This window comes from Anolis carolinensis, chromosome 5 (assembly GCF_035594765.1).
Source record: "Anolis carolinensis isolate JA03-04 chromosome 5, rAnoCar3.1.pri, whole genome shotgun sequence".
NCBI classification, from domain to species: Eukaryota; Metazoa; Chordata; class Lepidosauria; order Squamata; family Dactyloidae; genus Anolis; species Anolis carolinensis.
In genome coordinates, this window is record NC_085845.1 from 170080321 (window position 1) to 170092514 (window position 12194).

Here is a 12194-nt window from a genome sequence, read left to right on the forward strand (position 1 = left end):
ATTTTTGTAATTGGTTGAATCTGTGGATGCTGAATATGTGGATAAGGAGAGGCAACTGTCTTCTGAAAGCAGCACTTGATGGTTATGTCGTTCTACCTGATGTTTGTGATGTTGGTCTTCCAATAAGGTCAGAGAGACTTTGAGCTCCCTCTTGGGTAGGAAATAGTTTCCAGACATGGGCAAACTTGGGCCCTCCAGGTGTTTTGGACTTCAACTCCCACAATTCCTAACAGCCGGTAGGCTGTTAGGAATTGTGGGAGTTGAAGTCCAAAACACCTGGAGGGCCCAAGTTTGCCTATGCCTAGTTTACATTCATAGAATCACGGAATTACAGAATTGGAAGAGACCTCATGGACTATCCAGTCCAACCCCCTGCGAAGAAGTAGGAAAATTGCATTCAAAGCACCCCCAACAAATGGCCATCCAGCTTCTGTTTAAAAGCCTCCAAATAAGGAGCCTCATCCACACCCTGGGGCAGAGAGTTCCACTGCTGAACAGTTCTCACAGTTAGGAAGTTCTTCCTAATGTTCAGGTGGAATCTCCTTTCCTGCAGTTTAACGCCACTGTTCCGCGTCCTAGTCTCCAGGGCAGCTTGCTCCCTCCTCCCTATGACTTTCCCTCACATATTTATATATGGCCTTCACCATGTCTCATCTCAGCCTTCTCTTCAGCAGACTAAACATACCCAGTTTTTTAAGCCGCTCCTCATAGAGCTTGTTCTCCAGACCCTCGATCATTTTAGTCGCTCTCCTCTGGGCACATTCCATCTTGTCAACATCTCCCTTCAATTGCAGTGCGCAAAATTAGACACAGTATTCCAGGTGTGATCTGACTAAGGCAGAATAGAGGGCTAGCATGACTTCCCTGGATCTAGACACTAGACTCCTATTTTTGCAAGCCAAAATCTCATAAGCTTTTTTAGATGCTGCATGGCATTGTTGGCTCATGTTTAACTTGTTGTCCGCGAGGACTCCAAGGTCTTTTTCGCACACACTGCTGTCGAGCCAGGCGTCCCCCATTCTGTATCTTTGCCTTTCATTTTTTCTGCCTAAGTGGAGTATCTTGCATTTGTCCTTGTTGAAGTTCATTTTGTTAGTTATGGCCCATCTCGTGAATCTGTTAAGATCATTGTGGATTCTGCTCCTGTCTTCTGGAGTATTGACTATCCCTCCCAATTTAGTGTCATCTGCAAACTTGATGATCATGTCTTCTAGCCCTTCATTTAAGTCATTAATAAAGATGTCAAACAGTACTGGGCCCAGGACATTCTTTATGGATTCCCCATGAGACAAGGCCTTGTGATGCCCACACCATGTTTTTTCTGTTCACCCCGGATATTTCTGCAGGCCTGCAATAAGGGGCGGTAAAGCTACAGCTTTCTAGTTTTTGCTCAAATGCATTTCTTTTTGCTCAAACAGCATCCATTCCTCGTGGAGCTGATGGGAGTTGGAGTCCATAAACATCTGGAGGGCCACAGGTTGCACAAACCCTGCTTTAAGTCCTAACCACTGATCCAAGAAGCGTAGGTGATCTTTGTGATTCAGTAGGGATTTTAATCTGGCTCTCTATGCTTTTAGGATGCATCCATATTGTAGAATTAGGGAAGTTTGACACCACTCTAACTGCCATGGCTCAACACTACGGAATCCTGGGATTTGTAGTTTGGGCACTGTTGCGGAAGAGGCCAAAAAAAAAAACCTCTTGTAGAACTACATCTCCCATGATTCCACAGCACTTAGCCATGACAGTCAAAGTGGCGACAAATTGCATTCATTCTACAGTATAGGTAAAGGTTTTCCCCTGACGTTAATTCCAGTTGTGACCGACTCTGGGGGTTGGTGCTCATCTCCATTTCTAAGCCGAAGAGCCGGCGTTCTCTGTAGACACCTCCAAGGTCATGTGGCTGGCATGACTGCATGGAGCGCCGTTACCTTCCCGCCGGAGCGGTACCTATTGATCTACTCACATTGGTATGTTTTCGAACTGCTAGGTTGGCAGGAGCTGGGGCTAACAGCGGGCGCTAATTCCGCTCCCGGGATTTGAACCTGGAACCTTTTGGTCTGCAAGTTCAGCAGCTCAGTGCTTTAACACACTGTGCCACCAGGGGCCCCATTCTACAGTATAGATGCTCCCTAATTACCCATTTCCTCACCAAACTACAAATCCTAGGATTCCATAGCATTGAGCCATGACAGTTAAAGTGGTGTCAGACTGCATTCATTCTACAGTGTAGATGCATCCTAAATCAAACTACCAATTTCCTCACCAAACTACAAAGCTTACAATTCCATAACATTGAGCCATAGCAGTTAAAGTGGTGCCCAACTGCATTAATTTGATAAGCACATTATTCTTATTGTGGGGAGAAATGTTTGATGGCTTTCCTGCATGCTATGGCAAAATAACTTGGCGAGTTTTGCAGACAAGGCACTTGCTGCAGAGGAGTGGTACTGTTTGTTGCTCTGCTTTGGGCAGCAAAATGTGTTGGTCCAGAGCCATGGGAGTCTAGGCCATTTGAGGACATCCCTTAGAGAGGGACCTTTTTAGCACCAAATCTATGGAAGATCCAGAGAGGTGGATATAGGGGCATAAATATTATTATTAATATGTTTATGTTTATGTATACCCCACTTTTTCTCTCCACAAGGGAGACTCAAAGCGGCTTACATTAAAAACATTTCAGTACAATATAAAATTAATATGGGGTGGTAGTGGTAAGGGCATTCCACCCCAATAAGAATTCTGACCTGTTTCAATTAAATTCAAATTTCCTGCAGGTTCCAAATTTCTCGTATAGCAATAACAATACGAGCATTGAGAACTCCATTTTAGGCATCCAAAAAAAAAAAGGGGGGGGGGGCAGGCCAAATTGCCAAGGAAATAAGAAGGTCACAAAGGTAATAGTTCTGAGTGTCTCTGCAGTTCTAAAAATTCAGTAACTCAAGGAAAAATGTATTTGGGGAGCATAACCCTTATTTGAAGGAGGATTTCCATCCTTTTGCCAACAGTGTAGTGTTACACCCCATGTTGCCCATGACCCTTTCTCATGGTGACCAGAGAAACTTAAAGCAAAACCTGGGGAAAATAGATGGAAGCCAATGTAGAGAAGCACCATGAAGCACATAGGAGGGAGGCACCAAGGACTGGAATGAATAATTGGAAGCAAACCAGCCAACAGATGCTACTCCTCACATCCTTAAGGGCACACGCAACAATTATTTCCACTTGTCGATGCTTCCAAATAATTTTCAAAAGTAGACTCATATGGAAAAGAGAAAAGTAGTAAAGCTCTGCCTGAGCTGTACAAATCAGCTGTGGTTTGGATATAATTAACTGCAGAGAAGAAGGCTCTCATTCCTTCACTATTTATGTAGGAACACGATTTAAACAGCAAGTGCAGTTGTCCTACAATTAGATGGAAGAGGGTGGTGCCTGCTGAAATGCTCTATTTCCCCCCCCAGCTGCTCTACCCTTCTTCGCCTCAGGTTACCTGCAAGTAATTTCTTTCAAGCAAAGCTTAAAGTTCTTTTCTTTGACCCACTTTAATGTCCCCGGAGACAGCGTAGAGCATCTGCTAATTCCAAAGTGCTGGTTATTTTCCAGCAGTGCATCACTTGAAGTGCTTCTATAAAACTAGTTTAAACTGCAAGCTGCTAAAACATTTGGTTCCTACTGATACCAGAAGAGGAAAAATAGGTATATTTAGACTGCTGCTCCTATTGAACCAAGCCAGCATAACGTGGACTGATGGGAACTGCAGTCTAAGAAAATCTGGAGTGACATCTGTTCTCCATCCTTGCTTTAAGCTTTTATATTTTCATATTTCTTTCTTAATTATTCAGTTTTGGTTTGGTTCAGATAGTAACAGATTTCCATCCCTGGTTCTCCTAATATAGTACAACATGTATTTATTTATTTTTATCATGTCAGAAGCAACTTGAGAACATACTACAAGTCACTTCTGGTGTGAGAGAATTGACTGTCTACAGAGACGTTGCCCAGTGGATGCCCGGATGTGTTACCATCCTGCTGGGAGGCTTCTCTCATGTCCCCGCAAGCTAGAGCTGACAGATGGGAGCTCACCATGTTTCGCAGATTTGGGTAGTCGCTGGTGCTCTTTAGTTTTTACCCAGTTTGAGTCCCTGAATGTGATTGAACAACAACTCCCGTCGCTTCTGATTATCTGCCATGCAGACTGGGGATAATGGGAATTGCAACCCAACAGCACTTGATGTTGTGAGGTTGGAGAAAGGCAAAATACCATTTTAAAGTCAGACATCGTATCTACAAGCCTTGTATCGGAATCCAAACCCCAACAGAACAAACTGCAGCTTTTCATGTTACTAAAGCTCCCATCAGCTCTAGACATGATGTCTAATGATGAGGAATATAGGAGTTGTAGCACCTGCAAAGTATCCATTCTATACAACCAATCAGAATGAGATTTCCCTCAGCCTATTCTAAACTAACTACTCCTCACTGAGGACTGCAGACTTGAGCAGTGTGTGGTTGAACTCCCACAAAAATGACATGGTGGGCCGAATTTGGACTGTGGGCCTTGAGTTGACACTTGTGGTGTGCATTGTCGTTCTAGTGACCATAAAGCAAAGGATTTTACGGATACTACTGCAAGGTTTAAAGGGTTTCCTTTCTCATTATGCTAGTACCCGGACTTGTCTAATAAATCTAATTGGTGGGATGTTTCACTCTAGAATCCAAGGAATTTGATATGACAAAAAGTAGTGAGGGCTGACCAGCAGGCTTTAAAAGGAGATTAGATATGTTTGTGTGCACGTTGACTAACGTCAATCTCATCTGAATTTGGAAACTAAGCAGGCTCAGGCTTGATTGGTCCTTGGATGGAAGGCCATAAACTTGGGACAGATCCAGAACGGATCCTTTTATGTTGGTAAGCTGTGGTCCTCTACATGCAAAGCACATATTAATTCACTGTAAATAAATAGGAAGAAATTGCAACTGATTTTTGCACATCTACACCAAGAAGATAAACTTACAGATCTTAATCCCTTTTTTAAACATCTGCAATAGAGTAGGAAATGGTCAGTCAACACTCATCTAAATTCAATTAGTGTAATGCAAAGGGCTGGACAGCTACCTGCTGGGGATGCTGTAGCTGGAGATAATTTTGGCAGAAGGAAGTGCCATATCCTGTGTGGCTCTGATGATCTCGCAGGCATTATCTTGGCAGTGTGCTCTCCCAATCGCTTGCATCCATCACTCCCGTGCATTTCTCTCCTTTGCATCTGTTATTACAATTTCTCACAGCGGCTTCAATTAGGGAAGATTGCTAGGCACCACATAACACAAAGGAAGGCTGGCCAATGTGCCAGGATGTTCACGCTCACAAGGGACTGGAGAGAGACATGAATGTCAATACCTTCTGTGGGGCGGAGAGGGAATGGTTTAGGCCTGGTGGGCCCTCCATCAAAGGAAATCAAGCATTGCCTCCTTTTGTGAGGCTGAGCAGCTGCCCTCCCCCTTTTAATCTCCATATTTTATGCACCACCAATGAGAAACGTTAATTATATGAAAAACCAAATCCTTCCACCTCTCAACACAGGCCAAGATAAAATTAATAAGATGGTATATTTTTGAATGGTTAAAAATGGGTGCCCACAGGTTTTTGTTTTCCATTTGTGCCTAAATGGAATCAGAAATCAGACAAAGGATCAAATGCAATTAGTCATCACTTCTTTGTAAATTAGGTTTGAATGCACTCCAGGACTAAATAGATTATCTACAAAATTATCAAGATTTTGCATATATAAAGGTGATTTTTTAAAAAAAATAAAGAAGCTATATAGAACTGACTTCCAGGTGTATGACTGCACATTTACATTGTGTCCCCGAGTTCTGGAAAATCATGTGTGCTGGCTAGTAGGTGAAGCCCCGAAAATACATAGAATTGCATATAAATTTTTACTCTATATCATTTTTTTAGAGCACTTCTACTCTTAAATTCCCAAAGATGCTCACAATAAAGAAATACAACAAATCCCAGCACCTAAGTTCTATTACTATTCTTAAGTAAAGTTCTCCTATTTAATCATTGTGATTTATATCTTAGTTGGCACCTGGTGGCGCAGTGGATTAAACCGCTAAACTGGGAACTTGTTGACTGAAAGGTCGGCGGTTCAAATCCGGGGAGCGGAGTGAGCTCCCACTATTAACCCCAGCTTTTGCCAACCTAGCAGTTCGAAAACATGCAAATGTGAGTAGATCAATAGGTACTGCTTCAGTGGGAAGGTAATGGTGCTCCATGCAGTCATGCTGGTCACATGACCTAGGAGGTGTCTACAGACAAAGCCGGTTCTTTGGCTTAGAAATGGAGATGAGCACCAATCCTCAGAGTCGGACACGACTGGGCTTAATGTAAGGGGAAACCTTTACCTTTACCTGTTGTTATTATTTGCCGTCAAGTTCACTTTCAAATTCCACAGTCATAGCTCTCCCTGTTCAGGTCTTGAAAACTCAAATCCACGTGTTCCTTGACTGAATAAATCCTACCTATCTTGTAGTTTCCCTCTTTTCCTCCACCCTTCCACTTTATTAAGCACTGTTGTTTTTTCCAATGATTCATGTTGTCTCATGATATATTCAAAGTACAACAGCCTTAGTTTAGTTAACTTTGCTTATGATGAAAGTTCAGGCTTGATTCACTCTAAAACCCATGTATTTGGTTTTTACTCAGTCCGTTGTATCTACAGACCGCCATAGAACTTGTCTCCAGGACAACTTTTCCAAGTGATTCCCTCAGGCAGGAAGCAGCCAGACTTTGAAGCTGCAAGGCTATTCGATGCTAATCAAGGTGGCCAATTGCAACATTCACACTTGCCTCCAACAGACAAGATTTCTTTCTTCCACCCTGGACATTATTCCACAGATATATAAACCCCACTTGCCTAGTTTCCAACAGACCTCACAACCTCTAAGATGCCTGCCATAGATGTAGGTGAAATGTCAGGAGAGAATGCTTCTGGAACATGGCCATACAGCCTGGATTTTCCTCCTGTTCACTTCATTCACTGTCCGGCTTTCACATCTTTTAAAGGTATATCCTTTTCACCAGGGAAATCAAGCAAGAGAAGCTGTGTGCACTTGACCTTAATTTATCCCACCTCCATCCCCCATAATATTCCCACCACTGTCCTATTTGCTCAAATTACAGGTCTAAACAAATCTATTCCTGGTCTGTCCAAGTTGCAGAATCATTAAACATGACTCAGCAGCCGGAACTCATCACTTTCCTGCGTTATACACAATCAGCTGTGTAACTGCCAGAAATATTTGCTGAGATGTTTGGACACTTAGGATTTAGGGTTAGCTCAGCTGCCAGGATCTGAAAGAACATAGATTCCAGGTTGTGCTGTGTGAATGAAGTCAGGAAGACTGTTAACTTATTCCTGCTCAAGTATAGATTTGTGCACAAGCAGAAAAGAAATATTCATTTTGGTGCTATTTGCCATCCTTTAGCAGGCAAGGAGCTGGTGAAGCAAAATGCAGTTTTCTAGGGAATGGTGTGATGGGACTGTAGCATTCTTTGTTTTATGCCAATGACGTTCAATGTATTTGTGGGTGGGAGTTTTGGCACAACTTTTCAAAGTATGGTGTTGATCATTCTTGCTTGTTAATTAGCACGTTAATTCAGAACCAAAACTATGAATTTTATTATTGTATGAAGCGTTATGCAATATAACAAGGTATCAATTGGAAGAGTTCCTTCAGATAATTCTGTGCTTGTTTCTGTATCCTACTGTACAAAATGTAAGCTTTTAGCACTGAATATTGCTTCACCACAGACCTACTCAGAGCTGTTCAGCAGTGGAACTCTCTGCCCCGGAGTGTAGTGGAGGCTCCTTTTTTGGAGGCTTTTAAGCAGAGGCTGGATGGCCATCTGTCGGGGGTGCTTTGAATGCGATTTCCTGCTTCTTGGCAAAGAATTGGACTGGATGGCCCATGAGGTCTCTTCCAACTCTACTATTCTATGATTCTATGATTCTATGCTTACTGTATTTTATATGTGTGTAAGGGTATGCAATTTTACCTTAACTCTTTGTTGTGGGAGGGGCTACAAACCATGTGATCAGGTCTGGGTTTGTTCAGGGCTCAGACTCCATTTTAGAAACAGTTCAGTTTAGACTTCAGTAGGAACAGTGTGGTTAGAGACTTCATTGGACTTTCATACTAAACAGAGACTCTATTAGACTCTCAGAGTAGAGAGATGCTTTGGATATAGACTATTGGTTCTGAGAAAGATGCCCTGTGTTATCTACACAGAGAAACTACTTCAAATCTACTTGTGACGGATTGATAAGCAAAGTACAGTAGAGTCTCACTAATCCAAGCTAAATGGGCCGACAGAAGCTTGGATAAGCGAATATCTTGGATTATAAGGACTGATCAAGAAAAAGCCTATTAAACATCAAATTAGGTTATGATTTTACAAATTAAGCACCAAAACTTCATGTTATACAACAAATTTGACAGAAAAAGTAGTTCAATACGCAGTAATGTAACTTTACAAAATACCCAACAAGGGAGAAAGTATGAAGTTGTGATTAATTTTATGCCTGTGGAGCAAATTGACTATGATGCTGGGTTGTTATGGTACAATGAAACAATTTCTGGAAGGCAGTTGGCTCAGATTACTAGTTTCAGACTCACACTGGCTGGAGGTTGTTTTTGAGATTTGAGCCCTGATATTTTGCTTCTTGCATCAAAGAGACAGTAAATGTTAGGATTCATATGATGACAATGTAAAACCGTGTTCAAGAGAAACTGGAGTCTATATTGGCACCACTTTGAGATGTGTTTCCAAGAGGTGGAACACAGAGGGAAGTGCCATGAAAGTAACCAGCCATCCCTGACCGTGTCCCATACCGCGGACAGCATCTCCAACTCCGCTTGGAAAGCCCAAGGAAGCAGCTCTGACACACTATGAAAGGATTAGCAGCTTGGAATAGCACCCAGTTGGCTCTTTATCCTTAGAAAAGCTAACAAAGAAAGCTGTGACAGGAAAAGGAAAGCTGGCCCATCTTCACGAACTGTCAATCTCGTTTTCGTCTAGTCTTCCTGAATCAGTTTGGAATTGTGTTGCACAAATGGCTCAGTCACATTACAAATCTTAATTGGGACAAGCCTGGACCAAGTGAATGGGCCCATGTGCTGGCCGGATGGTTCCCAGATGGCAGTTTGCAAGAAGACTGGAATGGTTACAGGCAACAAGAATCCATTCAACTTCCCTTCCATAATCCATCACTGTGTTCCTCTGAAAGCAAATGGCTGCTATTGTTCTTGGTGTGTTGGGTGGGTGGGCTGTACTCCTCTGTGCAGAACAGGCCAAGTTCCAGGAGCAGCTTTTAAAAGATTCAGCAACAGTCATTTTTGCACAAGATTAGCTTGATTCAGAATTCACACGATCCACAGAAAATGAAAGGATCTCCGTTACCACAGTGGGCTTCCTGCATTAGGAAGCCATTGTGCCCATCTTCCTGTAGAGAGATTATCTCTATCTGTTGTTCCTCAGGCACTGCGTCTATATTCAGTTTGTATGCGACTGCATTGCTTCTTGCCCTCCAAAAACCAGCAAAGGACATGTACCTGTCTATTTCATTTCAGATGAGGAGCAGCTTAGGGAGCTGGGTGTGCTTAGCTTTGAGAAAATAAGGCTTAGAGGGGAAATGAGAGGAGTGTTTAAATATTTGAAAGGATGTCACATTGAGGGGGCAGGCTTGTTTTCTGTTGCTCTAGAGAACTAGGATATGGATCAGTAAATTCAAACTGAAGGAAAAGAGATTCCACTTAAGCATTAGAAAGACCTTCCTGGCAGCAAGAGCTATGTGGCAGTGGAATATGCTGCCTCGGAGTTTGGTGGAGTCTCCTTCTCTGGAGGTTATTAAGCAGAGTCTTAATGACCATCTGTTGGGAATGCTTTGATGGTGTTTGCAAGACAGAAAGGGGTTGGACTGGATGGCCTTTGGGGTCTTTGCCAACCCTGTGATACTATGCCCAGCTCTGTGACCCCCATGAATCATAGAATCGGAAAAGACTTCATGGGCCATTTCATCTAACCGCCTGCCAAGAAGCAGGAACATCGCATTTAAAGCACCCCTGACAGATGGCCATCCAGTCTCTGCTTAAAAGTCTCCAAAGAAGGAGCCTCCATGAGCTAAGGAAGTGTGCTATATTGCAAAATTAGAATTGACAAGAATGGATCTTGCTGTTGAGAATAACAGTTTTTGCTGGTCTTCCCCATAAATCTAGTGTTTGCAAAACTGAAGATGGGCACTTTTCAAGAAAATGAGAGCAACACATTCACAAATAGCAAAACACTTCTGTAGAATGTGTCTGGACTCATTTATGCTGATGAATTAATTTCTAAGATGGTTTCATGAACATATTAGGCTATGTTTCCAAGTGCTACAGTTAATGATCAGATTCCAAAAAAGAAATCCTAAGGAAAACAGATAAGGGCACTGGAGAGAAAGGAAGTTCTATGACTTACTGCTAACACTTAGAAACATTCATCATGTGGGTACGGATGAGCCTCAAGTTCCAGAAAACTAACTTTCCCCACAAATATAATTGCAGTATGTTTTGTTAAGAAATCTAGTTTCCCCTGTTTATCAGCTATTTTAACAAGCATCATAATCCTTTCTGGCAATTTCAAGGAACAACATAGTGGTTTTGAGAAGCTACCTATGTAAATTGAATAACCCACTTTGAGCACTTAAGCTTATTGGTTTCCAATAGCATTTTAACAACTCAGTAGGAGATTGATTTGAAACACAGAACATGAAAATGAATGTTGTTGTAGCCTAGCATTCATACTAGTATGAGGTGGTCTAGGATTCTGGAAAACTACTGCTCGAATCCTGCCTTAGCCATGGAACCTCCTGAAAGAAAAACTCTGTGTCAAGAGGAAGGAAACAGCAAACCACCTCTTAATAAATCTTTCCAAGAAAACCAGAGGATCTAGTTGCTATAAATTAGTCTTGAAGGCAGATAATGTTCACTCATGTTAAATAACACTGAGTGTTACAACAGTTAGCTAAGGCTGGCGTTTCTACTCCCTGAAACCTCTGTTTTATGGGAGGAATTACAAGAAGTTGAATGTTATGTAAACCACGCTTGATTGTGAAATGTAATTACAAGTGAAAGCAGGCAGAGAGCAGCAAGCAGATGGGTCATTCTAAAGCAGTCTCCGGACCTCTTAGAGCTTGCTGTAATGAAGTCAAGTGGCACGTCAAAAAGATCAGCGGTTGTCATCAGCAGAAAGCCTACAGCATGGAGGACTTTTAAGACCAATTTAGGGACAATTCTGGCAGCATGCTCTATAGTCTTTACATGCTATTTAAAAACCAGAGAGAATGGGAAGAGGTAATAGAACTTAAATGTATTGGCAGAGTTATTTCCTCAACAGGAAATTTCAACAATCATACTACATAATGTAGAGTGGAAAGGTTTACGAAACACATTATGATTAAATTCCTGAGCTCTGTGAAAAAACAAAGCTTCTCTAATAGAAACTTTGAGGAATCCAGAAAGCACATTTGCCTTAATGTGCTATATTGTTTTTATTAAATTTTATCTTGTCATCTTGTCATTTGTTCTTGGACAAAGACATTTAAAGGCAAGCAAGGCAGCATCTGGACATCTAAGACAAGGATGCTAAAGGGACATCTAAAAACTGCAGTACCTTGTGTGTTTTAAAAATAAAATTTCCTCCAGATCAGGGTCTCCAGTGGAACACTTAGGACAAAGCTATAATGAAAAAAATGCTTATTATATAAAATATTGTATGTACATATAATATTGATCATAATATTGTAATACAATATAATACTAATAATACAATATAATATAATAATACATGATATATTGCATGAAATAGTACTAATAATAGTGCAGTATAGTGGTATAGTACAATATAGTAATATATAATACTGATATTGTGCTATGCTAATAATATATTGTATGTACATATAACTTGTAAGCCGCTCTGAGTCCCCTCCGGGGAGAGAAGAGCAGGATATAAATCATAAATAAATAAATGATTCTGTAGAAAAGGGTTAATTCCACATCAAACAGCACAGAGTGCAGTTATTGCCAGATACTAGAAAAATCAGTCCTGTTCTGCCCAACATGTAGCCAGCATCCAGTAGGAAATGAAG